Source organism: Plutella xylostella, chromosome 9 (assembly GCF_932276165.1).
Source record: "Plutella xylostella chromosome 9, ilPluXylo3.1, whole genome shotgun sequence".
NCBI lineage: Eukaryota > Metazoa > Arthropoda > Insecta > Lepidoptera > Plutellidae > Plutella > Plutella xylostella.
In genome coordinates, this window is record NC_063989.1 from 1,595,746 (window position 1) to 1,610,423 (window position 14,678).

The window sequence follows — 14,678 nt, forward strand, 5'->3', positions numbered from 1 at the left end:
AAATAGTCGTCAAAAGATAGCAGCGATATAAAGGTACTTTGCTGCAGCCCTGGTGGAGGATTATAGCTGGAGGTTTTGAAAATATCGAATATCTTTGGAACTACTATGACTATCGGTTTGAATTATGTCTCAAAAAATAGTCGTGAAATAGTCGCTTGTATTTATTATAATTTTAAGCTTGATAAAAGCTGTTAAATAAAGATATCAAATTCTTCATACAAATCAATGTGGACGAGAATGCCAAAGCGAGCCAGTACACAAAAATAATAGCACCGTAGATTTGAAGTACTCATATCGAATTTATCTATAAATCATTTATATCGTCATATTTTGCAACAATAGTATCTAAACAAATCTTTGGTATGACATTTTATTGCTTTTGCTCTTAGCCTTTACCTTACTGTGTACAGAGGAAATGAATGCCTATACACGCACACATTGATCTGTTATCTTGACAAACGATAGCGATGACGACTACGGCGATGTAGTACACAGTACCTAGGTCAGTTATTGTTATCCCTTACTATCCCGTGATCAGACAAATATTGCTATCCTTGTCTCCTTTCTAACCGGCATGCATCACACGCATAGAACGCGTGAGCAACCGCGTCACCGGTAACATCTTGACAAGCGATAGCAAACCGGTATTTATTACGTCCCTTACTATCCCAGGATCACACAAATAGTGCTATCCTTGTTTATGTGACCGCCGCCGCGCGCCGCCGCCGGTGAAGTTGGGATTAGTTTTTTGCATGTTTTGTTTGTTCAGTTTAGTGCAAAACCATGGCCACGATCGGTGTTATTGTTGTTTGTTAAAATATTGTGAGTGCTCTAAAAGCAAATGAATATTCAAGATCTTATATTCTAAAAGATATTAGTGGATGCAGATAAGAGTGTTTAGTGAGTGCTATGTTTGAATATTGCAAGTAAGTAATAAAGTAACCTTTTGAATACTCAACATCAAAGCAAGCCATCCCCAGGCTACTACAATATAATTTTGTTATGCTCATCTGATTTATTAACATGATTTTTTATTGAAGTAACGTTGCCAAAAACTTTTTTAATATCTATGCTTAATATGTATGGGGATTGTTATTCAATTAGCAATTTTACACTATGAGCGAGTAAATTGTGCATACAAGCAATCAAGGCATTCATGTACATCTTAGTAGATACGAAATATGTGGGTATCATCGATTACCTACTTATGGTAGACCTAGTTAAATGTGGATATTTACCCCTCAATAGCAAAAAAAAGGCGTTATTGTTTGTATTTCTGAATGAAACTAGGCAAATAAATATATAATTTGTTATAAAAAATAATTTGTGTGTAACCTACCTATAAACCTACCCATTATTATTTCAGGTGAAAACACAGCCCATCGATGTAATGCGCTAAAAAACTGCAATGGCTCCGAATACATGATTACCAGATAACAAATCCTGGGTAAGAATTTATCACTATTTTCATATGATATGGTGCTTATACTAGGCCTGAACAGTGTTGTGGTGCTGCGGTGGAGGCTGTTGATAAAGTTATAACAGCCAATTTACTAATCAAAACTCATTTGTACCTATCAGTTACAATCGACAAAAACGTATTTCTGAACTCAATGTCAATACCTATGTAAGTAATTCACACCCTGTGAAATTTCATACAAGTTTCAAACGCACCGTCCGACCAAACCGGTTTTGGACAAAAGCCAAATCGTTTTCTCAGCTATCTCTTTCGCTCAAAAACAATAGAGGTCGGTTATCGGACATAAATATTGAAAAAAGCGAATACATTAATGAACAGTATTTCTACTCTACCTTTATCGCACAAAAGTTCGCAGTTACAAGTTATTGTTGCAATAAGTTACTGATAAGAAATTTTACTCCACTGTTTGCTGCCATGTGGTATCCAAATGACAAAGTCCTTAGCGGGATTTAGCACAAATAATTACCAAACAAATAGTCTAGGTGAAATAACGTTGTTACTATCTACCTACTCGTATATCATATAAATATGTATATATATAAAAAAACAAATATTTTTAGTAATAAGACGTTAATTTGCCTTATTTTTTTTTCAGCGCAGCTTACGTGTGTGCTTCTATAACGTCGCAAGCTACAGTGGCTGTTCATAATTTTTGCAAGTTCTACACCTACAGGATTCAGTTATCTGGGCATTATAGATACCCTATTATCACCTAAGAAGTTATTTAGGTATGTTTATTAAAACCATTAAATAGAGATTCATATTTTTCATTTTCATACCATGTTTCTTTTTTAATTGAACTACGTCAATATTTTATTATTACTTAGTAATAAACCAACTGTGTTTATTTTAAATTAAACTAAATATGTTTATAAAAGTGAAATAATACTGAGATAATTGTATGAAACCGACCTAAAAATTGTTTAATGAATAATTTTAGTATAAATAAAAGTACTTTCGGCCTGTGATTGTAATTAAATGAGTTATATTTCAAACACCGTATTTTATTGTTATTGCTTGAGTGCTACCCTGTACTGCTTCACACACACACATAAACAAGGATAGGACTATTTGTGTGATCTTGGGATAGTAAGGGACGTAATAAATACCGGTTTGCTATCGCTTGTCAAGATGTTACCGGTGACGCGGTTGCTCACGCGTTCTATGCGTGTGATGCATGCCGGTTAGAAAGGAGACAAGGATAGCAATATTTGTCTGATCACGGGATAGTAAGGGATGACAATAACTGACCTAGGTACTGCATCGCCGTAGTCGTCATCGCTATCGTTTGTCAAGATAACAGATAAATGTGTGCGTGTATAGGCATACGTTTCCTCTGTACACAGTAAGGTAAAGGCTAAGAGCAAAAGCAATAAAATGTCATACCAAAGATTAGTTTAGATACTATTGATGCAAAGTATGACGAAATAAATGATTTATAGATAAATTAGACATGAGTACTTCAAATCTACGGTGCTATTATTTTTGTGTACTGGCTCGCTTTGGCATTCTCGTCCACATTGATTTGTATGAAGAATTTGATATCTTTATTTAACAGCTTTTATCAAGCTTAAAATTATAATAAATACAAGCGACTATTTCACGACTATTTTTTGAGACATAATTCAAACCGATAGTCATAGTAGTTCCAAAGATATTCGATATTTTCAAAACCTCCAGCTATAATCCTCCACCAGGGCTGCAGCAAAGTACCTTTATATCTCTGCTATCTTTTGACGACTATTTCTGAAATTTGGCATGTCATTACGACTATTTCACGACTATTTTTTGAGACCTTAACCAAGTCGATAGGCCTTACCGTTTGTTCTGCAGAGGCTGGAGGATTATAGCTGGAGACCTCCAGCTATAATCCTCCATAAAGTATAGCTCTAACTCCGAAAGTATGATACGACTATTTTTTTGGAAAACACGACTATTTATGACTATTTCACGACTATTTTTTGGCATCATCAGAAATAGTTTCTATTGAGTTTAAATTTTGGAGGATTATAGCTGGAGGCACGTCCACGCAGCATCACACCATGTGTATCTAACCTGAATTGCCGAGTGAGTAAACTAGCATTTCGTTGTTATTCGATTTCCGATGACTTTGGATTTCGAAAGCCATCTGCCTTGTCTTTATTTCTACACGTAGCAACGTCTAACCCCGCGTATTTCTTTTACAGCAATTTCAATCCTGCCCGGTGAAGCGTGCGATTGCCCGACGCGTGTCACCTGACCCAACCCCAAGGTAAGCGCCATGACCTTCCACGTGTCGATTAGGTTATTTTGCAAGTGTCACGTTTAAACAGCAAAGCTACCGCCTTTGAGACAAGCTCTAACCTTCCCATAATTGTTTGATTAGTGATTGACCGTAGGTTTTAGGTTAGAAATACCCAGGGGCCATTCAAGACACGTCACTTGAGACATGTTAGCTAGGCCTTCGCTGTCCTTACCGACCCATCCTTGACCCAAGGCTGTTTCTCGCGATTCCAGAAGGTGTCGTTGGTGACCAGAGCCGTCAGCGAGCCACGAGCCGTCCGGAGCTCCTGTCCTGGCCCCGTCCGACAGTCCAGGTTGGCCGTTGTATGTTCGTTGAGCGGATACTGAGGAATTTCCTTAGGATTTCCATTAATCTTCAGCGGCATCAGCCTTCTAACGCCGCTGCTGAATGTAGGATTGCAAAGGCAGAACCCGGGTGGACTCTAGCGGGTTAAAACCTTTATTTTATTATTTTTTCTTCATAGGGAGCCCCGTTAGAACGGGCAGTAGTATCTAAATTGCACTTTGAACCTTTTGTAGGCGCTAGGCTATCAACGTCCTTCGGTTACGGGGCCTTAACGTTAAACTGCTATCCCATTGAAGTAATATAGAAGTTCCTCTGTGGTTAATACCATCCTTCTACCCCTGTGGCGTGAAACGCAGCGGTGGAACCTTGGTTTCTCCACTCTTATATAATTTCCTTGCAATACCTTGTGTACTTCAACCAGACAATTATAAGGACTTAATCCCTGGTCTCATTTAAGTAGTATAAGAGTTTCTCTGTGGTTAATACCATCCTTCTACCCCTGTGGCGTGAAACGCAGTGGTGGAACTTTGGTTTCTCCACTCTTATATAATTTCTATATAATAAATATTAATAATTGTACAACATTCTGATATTTTTATTTTCCACCTCATTGTAATTTCACCACCCACTACACAGTGGAAAATAGACGTAGATATGTCGTGTTTGGGCTCGTAGTGTTTCTTGTGATGAGTACTTCCCACCGGACTGACTGAACTGACCTGATGATGGACTTCGGAGACTGCTACTGGAACTCATAGGCGGGTAGACGTAGATATGTCGTGTTTGGGCTCGTAGTGTTTCTTGTGATGAGTACTTCCCACCGGACTGACTGAACTGACCTGATGATGGATTTCGGAGACTGCTACTGGAACTCATAGGCGGGTAGACGTAGATATGTCGTGTTTGGGCTCGTAGTGTTTCTTGTGATGAGTACTTCCCACCGGACTGACTGGACTGACCTGATGATGGACTCCGGAGACTGCTACTGGAACTCATAGGCGGGTAGACGTAGATATGTCGTGTTTGGGCTCGTAGTGTTTCTTGTGATGAGTACTTCCCACCAGACTGACTGAACTGACCTGATGATGGACTTCGGAGACTGCTACTGGAACTTATAGGTGGGTAAGACCGCACCTGAAACCAGCACCCTGAGACTAAATGAACGAGCCCAATCTCGATGTTCCTGCTTATTGCCGTCATTGAGATCCAGTCGCCATGTTCCTGCTCCTCATCAGACCCTCACCAGACCGCACCTGAAACCAGCACCCTGAGACTAAATGAATGAGCCCAATCTCGATGTTCTTAGCTATTGCCATCATTGAGATCCAGTCGCCATGTTCCTGCTCCTCATCAGACCCTCACCAGACCGCACCTGAAACCAGCACCCTGAGACTAAATGAATGAGCCCAATCTCGATGTTCCTACCTATTGCCGTCATTGAGATCCAGTCGCCATGTTCCTGCTCCTCATCAGACCCTCACCAGACCGCACCTGAAACCAGCACCCTGAGACTAAATGAATGAGCCCAATCTCGATGTTCTTAGCTATTGCCATCATTGAGATCCAGTCGCCATGTTCCTGCTCCTCATCAGACCCTCACCAGACCGCACCTGAAACCAGCACCCTGAGACTAAATGAATGAGCCCAATCTCGATGTTCCTACCTATTGCCGTCATTGAGATCCAGTCGCCATGTTCCTGCTCCTCATCAGACCCTCACCAGACCGCACCTGAAACCAGCACCCTGAGACTAAATTAATGAACCCAATCTCGATGTTCTTAGCTATTGCCATCATTGAGATCCAGTCGCCATGTTCCTGCTCCTCATCAGACCCTCACCAGACCGCATCTGAAACCAGCACCCTGAGACTAAATGAATGAGCCCAATCTCGATGTTCTAAGCTATTTCCATCATTGAGATCCAGTCGCCATGTTCCTGCTCCTCATCAGACCCTCACCAGACCGCACCTGAAACCAGCACCCTGAGACTAAATGAATGAGCCCAATCTCGATGTTCCTACCTATTGCCGTCATTGAGATCCAGTCGCCATGTTCCTGCTCCTCATCAGACCCTCACCAGACCGCACCTGAAACCAGCACCCTGAGACTAAATTAATGAACCCAATCTCGATGTTCTTAGCTATTGCCATCATTGAGATCCAGTCGCCATGTTCCTGCTCCTCATCAGACCCTCACCAGACCGCACCTGAAACCAGCACCCTGAGACTAAATGAATGAGCCCAAACTCGATGTTCTTAGCTATTGCCATCATTGAGATCCAGTCGCCATGTTCCTGCTTCTCATCAGACCCTCGAGAGACAAGAACCTTTTGATTATAGATTGTAGTTTACGAAAATATAACCAAATACTAAAATGATCAAGTTATTTTAATATACTCATTTCACGATTTGCATAATGCCACTGTGTGTGTGAGAGCCGTGCGTATGTAGTAGTACGACTCAATACCTAAAATCGAAGAGAAGATTTTTGAAAATGCGTCCTTAATTGGATGCAACCGATACACGTCGCGACTGTACAACTTAAAAATACATTTAGCCAGGCAAAAGACGCGTTAGACACGCCTCAACAAACAGGGACATTGCGGGGATTCCCTTTGTCCCACCGTTTTTGTCTTTTCATTTGCGGAGCACGGCGCGATAAACTCACGTTTTTATGCTCGGAAAAATTACGCCGCATAAACCGAGAAACGCATTAAGCTTACTCTGGTTCGCGGTTTGGTTTACGCACCCGAATGGCTCCAAATTTTAAGACCCTTAGGAGTTGTATTTTTTTTTGTAATCTGTCGTTTGGCGCGATTATTGCTTTGCCTTTGACAAGATAACTGTGAACTTTTTCGTTGTTATAATAAAATTATTACTTTATTTTTCCAGTGTTCAATCGAGAATTATTATTGTGAAAAGCGAAGGTCTGTTAGTACTGCTTTGAAACAGAACTCTGACTTTATGTACTCTTGATCAAACAGCGCCCAATTCATTCATAAAATCTTTTTAACCCTTTATTTTTTAAACAGAATTAAATTTGGTACTGGCTGAAAGGGTGTTTGTTTTTAAATGCAATGGAAAGCGTACGTGTTCAGCCTAGCTGACAATAATGGCGGCTAACAATGAGGTGTTCACTCGCCGCCCGCGGGACGGTCGACAATGGCACAATGTAGGCTTCTAATTAATTTGCTTATCCATTCACCTCTTTGCGTGCGTAGCGGAAAAAATGAGAACCTTTGTGGCAGTCCTAACCTCTTTTAATTGCGAGTCTCTGGGCGCTTGGCTCTACGTTGTGAGTCTTTGAGCGGCCATTTTGCCAGGCGCTTCGAATTTTAAATTTCCCCGCGGGACAATTTAATATGAACATGATCGGATGTGCAAGGTACAAGGAAATGGGGCAGCGTGTTAACGGAAATAAAGATAAAGTATAATGTATTGCACGAAAGAAAATTAAGTAGGTATTTAGTTTATGACAATAAATGACTCAAATGTATATTTTGAAATAGGTACCTACATACATACTACAAAAAAGATAATTCACTAGCACCAACCAAAGCCAATCATAGATAACCAAACACGTATAGCCCCAACACTACAGATAAGCAAAATATTATTGTTTATTCTGCACTCAAAATGTGGCGTATTGATCATTACGAATCTCACTGACCCACGTAACTTTTACTGCTATGTATTCACTTTAGATTCTATTATTTGAAGAAAGGGGTTATTTTTGCTTGGCATGCCTCTGGTAAGAGAGGGTCCAGTAAAGTGAACAGAGTAGAATTCACTGCTGGAGGGTTACTCTATCTCTATTCTGACGAAAAACGAACAAACGAGAGCTGTCGTGCAATTGGCTCAAGTTAGAGTCGTGGACTAGGCCTAAACCTTCGTTCATTGGAAGGAGACCCGTGCCCCAGCAGTGGGGACGTAATGGGTCGTGATGATGAGAGTCGTGGCTCCCGCAGCAGCGCTGAAACTTATTTTTTTGTCACAGACCTATAAATGACACTAGATTCCCCAAGTGTACGTACCTACTGCGCGTGTCACAAGGTAAATCATAATAACAATATGATCAAACTTTAGTTCATACATTAATTTCCGTCCAGCTGCGTACTTATCAGTGCCAAAAATAATAATTCCTATACAAATTTCGGCACGCCCGGTTCTCATAGAGTGCATTTGCGGCATCTAGTCATATAGGTCTGTGTTTTTCGTAATACATATAGAGAGACCCCCTGAAGTCCCCTAGGAAACGTCGCCGTCCCGGAAACATTACTATCGAGAAGGAAATTGTCCATATCGCATCCCTCTGCCGAGCAATATAACGCTCTGTGATTTTATTGGACAGTCACTATTAAAAGCAGACCTACTGGTACGAAAGTTAAGGGGCTATAGAAATGTATTTATTATTTATTACCAGTGGGTACTAGAGGTATATTTGGGGGCACGGTTGTGCGAGTTACAGGCAAAATTGTGGTTGGCGAAGCCGACTCTTTGTGTTTTAAAAAATCCATAATGTTTCCCTGCCAGATTCGGCATGAGAACTATATAATTTTTTAACACCCTGTAGTATAGGTAAGTTTTAAGGCCCATACATTATATTATTAGCACTGATTTTATCCGATTCTACTTGACACATTAACAGTGCTATTACTTTTTGTAATTACCTCAAATCATGAAAGTAATTAAAGATTTTATTGTTCACCAAGTAATATGAACTATGAACTCTCGTAGCGTTCAAATGAATTTGATGAAAAATACAAAATTAACAAAAAATTAAGTTACTAAGGGTATTTTTGAAGCGTCCGTAGTCGAGCGGGCTTCAGTGATCTTAACTGATCACTGAGGTTAAGCAACAGCTGGCACGGTCAGTCATTGGATGGGTGACCAATTTCAAGTGGTTCTTTTCCGGACGCTTTCATGCTTCGGACGGCACGATTAAGCCGTGGGTCCCGGTTGCTGCTTCGGCAGCAGTCGTTAAGCCTAGTCAGAGGCCTTCGGGCGGCTTGAAAACATCTGACAGTCGGGTTGACCACTTACCCGACATCTCTCTCAGCACAAGCTTGCTTGTGTTGGGGTCCACCAACCCGCACTAGGCCAGCGTGGTGGTATTTTTATTGAATACAATGTAATTATTATAAATATGGGAATTAAAACTAAATAACAACAGAAATGTAAACCATTTGAGACGTATTACGTATTATGTTAGTGCGTTATTTTCGTAACGTGTAGCGTGACCGTAGACAAAAATTTAAATATTGGCGCAGTAACTAATCCATTTATTTACTTACTTTATCTAGCTAGTCTAACAAGCACTCGGCTATTTTTCAACTAATATAATAATTATAATAGAGTGCTTTAAAAAAACTCTTTTTAATGTACACAAGTTATACAGAGTAAGTACATAATATCAAACTATCATCTTCCCATAGTAAGACACTCACACAACAAAACCCTATGCTATCTGTAAAAGCAAACAATAAACAATTAGTCCCTCTCCCCTCTGCTCCCCTAGTACATTTGTCACGCATGTACCAAGTATGTAGCACATCTATTTCCTATCGCATCTGAGCCATGGAGCGTAAAATGAGTTGTTCGGGCCTGCCAACACCCGACGTCTTGCAACTAAAGGCTGACTAGGGAATCAGGAACTTGTGGGTAATAGGAACTAATCTACCGCAGTACCATACAAGTACTGTTGTAGGAGTAGCATCCCGTCATTCATTATTGTAATATGGTATGTATTACTATGTATTATACAAGAGGTCCTACCTACCTATATTTTTGGATTCAAATTAACTGTCCTAAATAGTTAGTTCATTATAATTATACATTATACATATTTGTAGCTAACGTGCTACAGCGCGACTTAACACAATACCTAATAAGATGGGTTCATAAAAGAAACCTTTATTCAACAGCCATTTTCGATCCAAATTACTTAAAAAAGTACTAGGTTCGCAGAAGTTCAAAGGAAGTAGCAGCGCCACTCCTCAGCTCAGATCCTACAGAATTCGCGTTGGGCAGCTGCCACGCTTGCAAGTAAACATCCATTGTCTCGATCGTAAAAATTTCGTTCGAATATTGCAGACCATCCTACCTTTTTCCAAGATTTGTTTTCATTACTTCAAGTTTATTGGATGGTTTCCAATATTTTCCAGTTTATGCGTTTCGGTCGCGTGATGTATGTGATTACTGAAAAGCAGTAACATAAAAGAAATACATGGAAGTATAATTGTTTGCGTCGTATTTTTAGGGGCTATTCGATTTATGGTTTGTGCTATGACTGTTGCCCCTTCTGCGCTATAATTTAAATAATATAATATTAAACAGGCTTGTAAAAACATTGAAACTTGATTGTTATATTATGTTATATACAAGGAAGCGGCAGTATTTATTTATTCAGTGAAATGTAAAGTAATAACGTTGAACTGTAAATAAGTTAAAACCGAAATACAATTCGAATATAGTTTCACATCCATTTTATCAGTAGGTATAAAATCCACACAATAAGAACTTTTCAGTTGACTGACTACAAAGTAGAAAATAAAACAGAGAGCAATGATTAAAAAGCGAACAAATATAAGTGGCTTTTACAATTTCAAGACGTAAAATAAAATAAAATAATATATTACATTATATGAGCAATTAAAAGGATGCAACGAGTCGCAAGGTTCTTCGCTTCAGCGCCTTATGATTTTATTACGTCTGAAAGAATCTTTCAGTTAGTTGGCAATATAACTTGTTTACTTCATACTGAGTTCTGCTTACTGGAGTGCAAAAATGTATTGCACAGTTGCATACTACTCCAAGAGCGGCGTACTAGAGTTAGCGTAAATGATTTGAACGGAAATAAATATACGATTATAATAGTTTTTTTTTGTATTCTGCCTATGAGTTCTTGCGGCACAGGCTGTGCCTAGTCCGTAGCGAGAACTTCCAACATGAAATAATTGAAGTCTTAAAAACCTATGTAGGTATTAATTACCATGTTAATTTAAACTGTTGAACACAAAAAAAAAACACGCACTCACGCCTTGTACTAATGTACTCCCTTGCGGGGTAGGCAGAGGTGCATTGCTGCACCCACTTTTCGCCAGAGTGTTATGTTAGTCCCAATGTAATAGGGGGCGGGCCTATTGCCATTTTACGGGCACATCCAAGACCCGAGAACAAATATCTGTGTTTAAACAAATATCTGCCCCAGCCGGGAATCGAACCCGGGACCATCGGCTCAATAGTCAGGGTCACTAACCACTACCAACCAACGTACCACGTTAAAATAATCTTTAACATGATGATACACGGTACAATAATGGTTCGTTCTTTAGGAACTCAAATATAGTGTGGCACGTCTTCCGGACGCGCTGGACCGATGAACTTAGAAGCTAGTCGGGAGTAGCTAGAAACGGGAGGCTAATGACGGTGTACAGACTGGGGCACAGAAACCTGACCGCTCTCCGCTATATAGCATTGTCACTCTGAGAAGGGTTCTAATAAATATTGTCATTATTTTCACTACCATAATTACACACCCAATCTGGATAGGACTCCGACTAGGAAATTCATATGTTTATACAGGGACGCTCTCCTGTTTGCTTTAAATTATTATCAGTTGTTTCTTCTGTAAACTCATTAATGTGAACAAACTATAGGAGACAATGGGTAACCAATGACAGGCCCATAATTCGTGCCGAGCGTGTACCTCACACCACATTTGCTTCAAGTTTAAACTCCGCTGTTAATTAAGCGAAGAGCAAATATGGGCCGACCTCACCGCTTCTGCTAATTTGTTAAATGTGTGTAAGAACCTACGATAGTGGGCAGAAATGTACCGTATAAAGGTTAGCCTCCAGCTATCGGTATCGTAAGTATCGGACCAACACGGATTTTCATAAATGGTGTGTTAATTTCTATACAAAGAATATAGAATGCGATGCATCTGTCGTAGGCATCTGGTTGAATCTCCTTTTTGATTGAATCACTAGCTCGTTCATTAAATGGCGCTATTTAATAAAAAAGGAGATTCAACCAGATGACTGCGACACATCCATTGCGTACGATGCTGAATGATACTTTACAAGCTTACCTTTAAAATAAATAGTTTATCAAGTTATTTGAAAGATGGATAAGGTGTTTGGCAGCTCTGAACTAGTTTTTGTAGTAATACCATTAATTTTTAATTCCAACATGAATAGCAGTTTAGACTTGAAAGTTCTTATTTTGGTTACTATGTTTGACTATAAATATCACTGCGGTTTTACAGAGCGATACCATGTTACTTAAATACAGATGTGCCCATATACCTATACAATACGCATGCAGAAAAATCTTAACTATATAACCTTCAAGTCTAACCAAAAAATTTCAGCACCAAGTTAGTCGACATCACTGGATTAACAATAAAATAGCAGAACTGATCTCTAGATTATACAAACAGATTTAATTAAACCCCTCCTCTCAGACATATCCAGTGTAAAACTTGTCAAAGAGTTGCTGTTTACTAACAATTATGAGTATGCACCTATGCATGAAAATGCTGAAAAAAATTTATACCGGGTTCGTATAAAACTATTATAATAATATAAAAATAATAATTCATTTATTTTCAGATAGTAAAATCCATAAAATGCGATTGTGTCCATAAGTTTAATGCTATTTACAAACCTCGCTAACTTTTTTTTCACCAAATTACGCCATGAATAACTTTTATCAAGAAACATAGGTTCTGTGTAACCGTCGGAAATAACTTTTAATAAAATTAAAATACTGACGTAGTAGTAAGTAGGTACAAAGTTTTCGTAATTTTCATAATAATATTAGGTCCTTACATATGAAATTGGCGTTTTGTCGTACTGGCCACTTTGATCTCAAATATTACCTTTGTGGTTAGGAATTCCAAATTCAAATTCATACAGCTATTTACTCATGCATTTGTGTTTCAAACCCCCTAATTCATTTGTTTTTTCTTCTTTTGTTTTTTTCTTTGTGTCACTCTGTTTACAAAATGGAAAACTTGAAATATCGCGTTATTTACGAGTATGAGTTCCACCGTGGCACCAGTGCTGCAGAAACGGCTCGAAGGATTAATGATGTGTATGGTGACGGTGTCGCAAAAGAAAACACAGTGCGTTTTTGGTTCCAACGTTTTCGTTCTGGAAATTTCGACCTGCAGAACAAGCCTCGTGGACGGCCGGAGACCAAAGTTGATAATGAAGAATTGAAGGCTATTGTGGAAGCGGATCCATCGCAAACCACGTCCGAGTAAGCTGCAGGCTCCGGTGTTAGTGATAAAACTATTCTAATCCACTTGAAGCAAATTGGGAAGGTGAAAAAGCTTGAAAGGTGGGTACCTCATGAATTGAGTGAAGCAAACCGACAAACGCGCGTCGACTGCTGCGTTACGTTACTCAACCGGCACAATAATGAAGGAATTTTAAATCGAATCATTACCTGTGATGAAAAGTGGATCCTCTACGATAATCGGAAGCGCTCATCGCAATGTCTGAACCCTGGCGAACCAGCCAAATCCTGCCCTAAGCGAAAATTGGTGGACTAGTGCCGGTGTCGTTCACTACAGCTTTCTTAAATCTGGCCAGACGATTACGGCAGATATCTATTGTCAGCAACTGCAAACCATGATGGAAAAGCTAGCTGCTAAACAACCGAGGCTGGTCAATCGCTCTAGGCCACTGCTGCTTCAGGACAACGCTAGACCACACACTGCACAACAGACGGCTACCAAATTAGAGGAGCTTCAATTAGAATGCCTTAGACATCCACCGTACTCTCCGGACCTTGCTCCAACAGATAAGCAAGGAAAAAAATTCAACTCCGATGGGGCAGTCCAAACCGCCTTCATAGATTTTATTGATTCCCGCCCGAATGGTTTTTTTAGTAAGGGGATCAATGAACTACCTATGACATGGCAAAAGTGCAAACATAGCAATGGTACATGCTTTGATTAATTTAATATATTTCATTTAAAAAAAAAACGAATTTATGTTCCTCCTATAGAAAACGCCAATTTCATATGTAAGGACCTAATATTATAAATGCCTGCCTGCCATGTCCAGCTCAAAATATTCTAATTGACGATTGTAATAATAGAAAATTAAAGTGCAACCGATGCATTTTTGCAATAGCTTTGATTGTACCTCAGTAGAATAATGGTCCACGAACTTTTGTCACTAAACCACGAATAACGAAAATGGAGATATCGTTTTAATATCCGTTCGTGTAATAAAGTTTGAACTTTAATATAATTTATTAAATACTGTAACGGATGAGTGGGCTCGAACTATATTCACACTCTATCGTTTTGGGAAAGTTCAGGAGGGTTATTCTATTCTGACGAAAAACGAACGAAAGTACGGGATTTGTTATTTTTGGAAACTAAAGAAGTTTTCTCCTATCATCTGCATACATTATCTATCAAAAGTTTCATGATACTTTCCGCAAGAGGCGCCACTTAGTATGCGAGAAAACGTAAACTTTTATAGTTTTCGCCAAACTGTCAAACCTGTGCAGCGATCACAGGATTCGATACTATTTTTGAATCTACACAAACATATGGAAAAAACAAATGTCACTTTCGGAACTGACAAATTTGCCTTACATTTTGACAG

At 39.3% G+C, this 14,678-nt stretch overlaps 2 long non-coding RNA genes across 2 annotated transcripts; both read left to right on the forward strand.

Annotated features, from left to right (window-relative positions):
• Window positions 1-779: 779 nt before the first annotated feature.
• LOC125488927 lies at window positions 780-2,222 on the forward strand. The gene is made up of 3 exons (XR_007266603.1): window positions 780-926; window positions 1,367-1,447; window positions 2,076-2,222. It is a non-coding gene; the product is annotated as an uncharacterized LOC125488927 (long non-coding RNA).
• Window positions 2,223-3,511: 1,289 nt separating this feature from the next.
• Window positions 3,512-4,633, forward strand: LOC125488926. The gene is made up of 2 exons (XR_007266602.1): window positions 3,512-3,731; window positions 3,977-4,633. It is a non-coding gene; the product is annotated as an uncharacterized LOC125488926 (long non-coding RNA).
• Window positions 4,634-14,678: the final 10,045 nt, after the last annotated feature.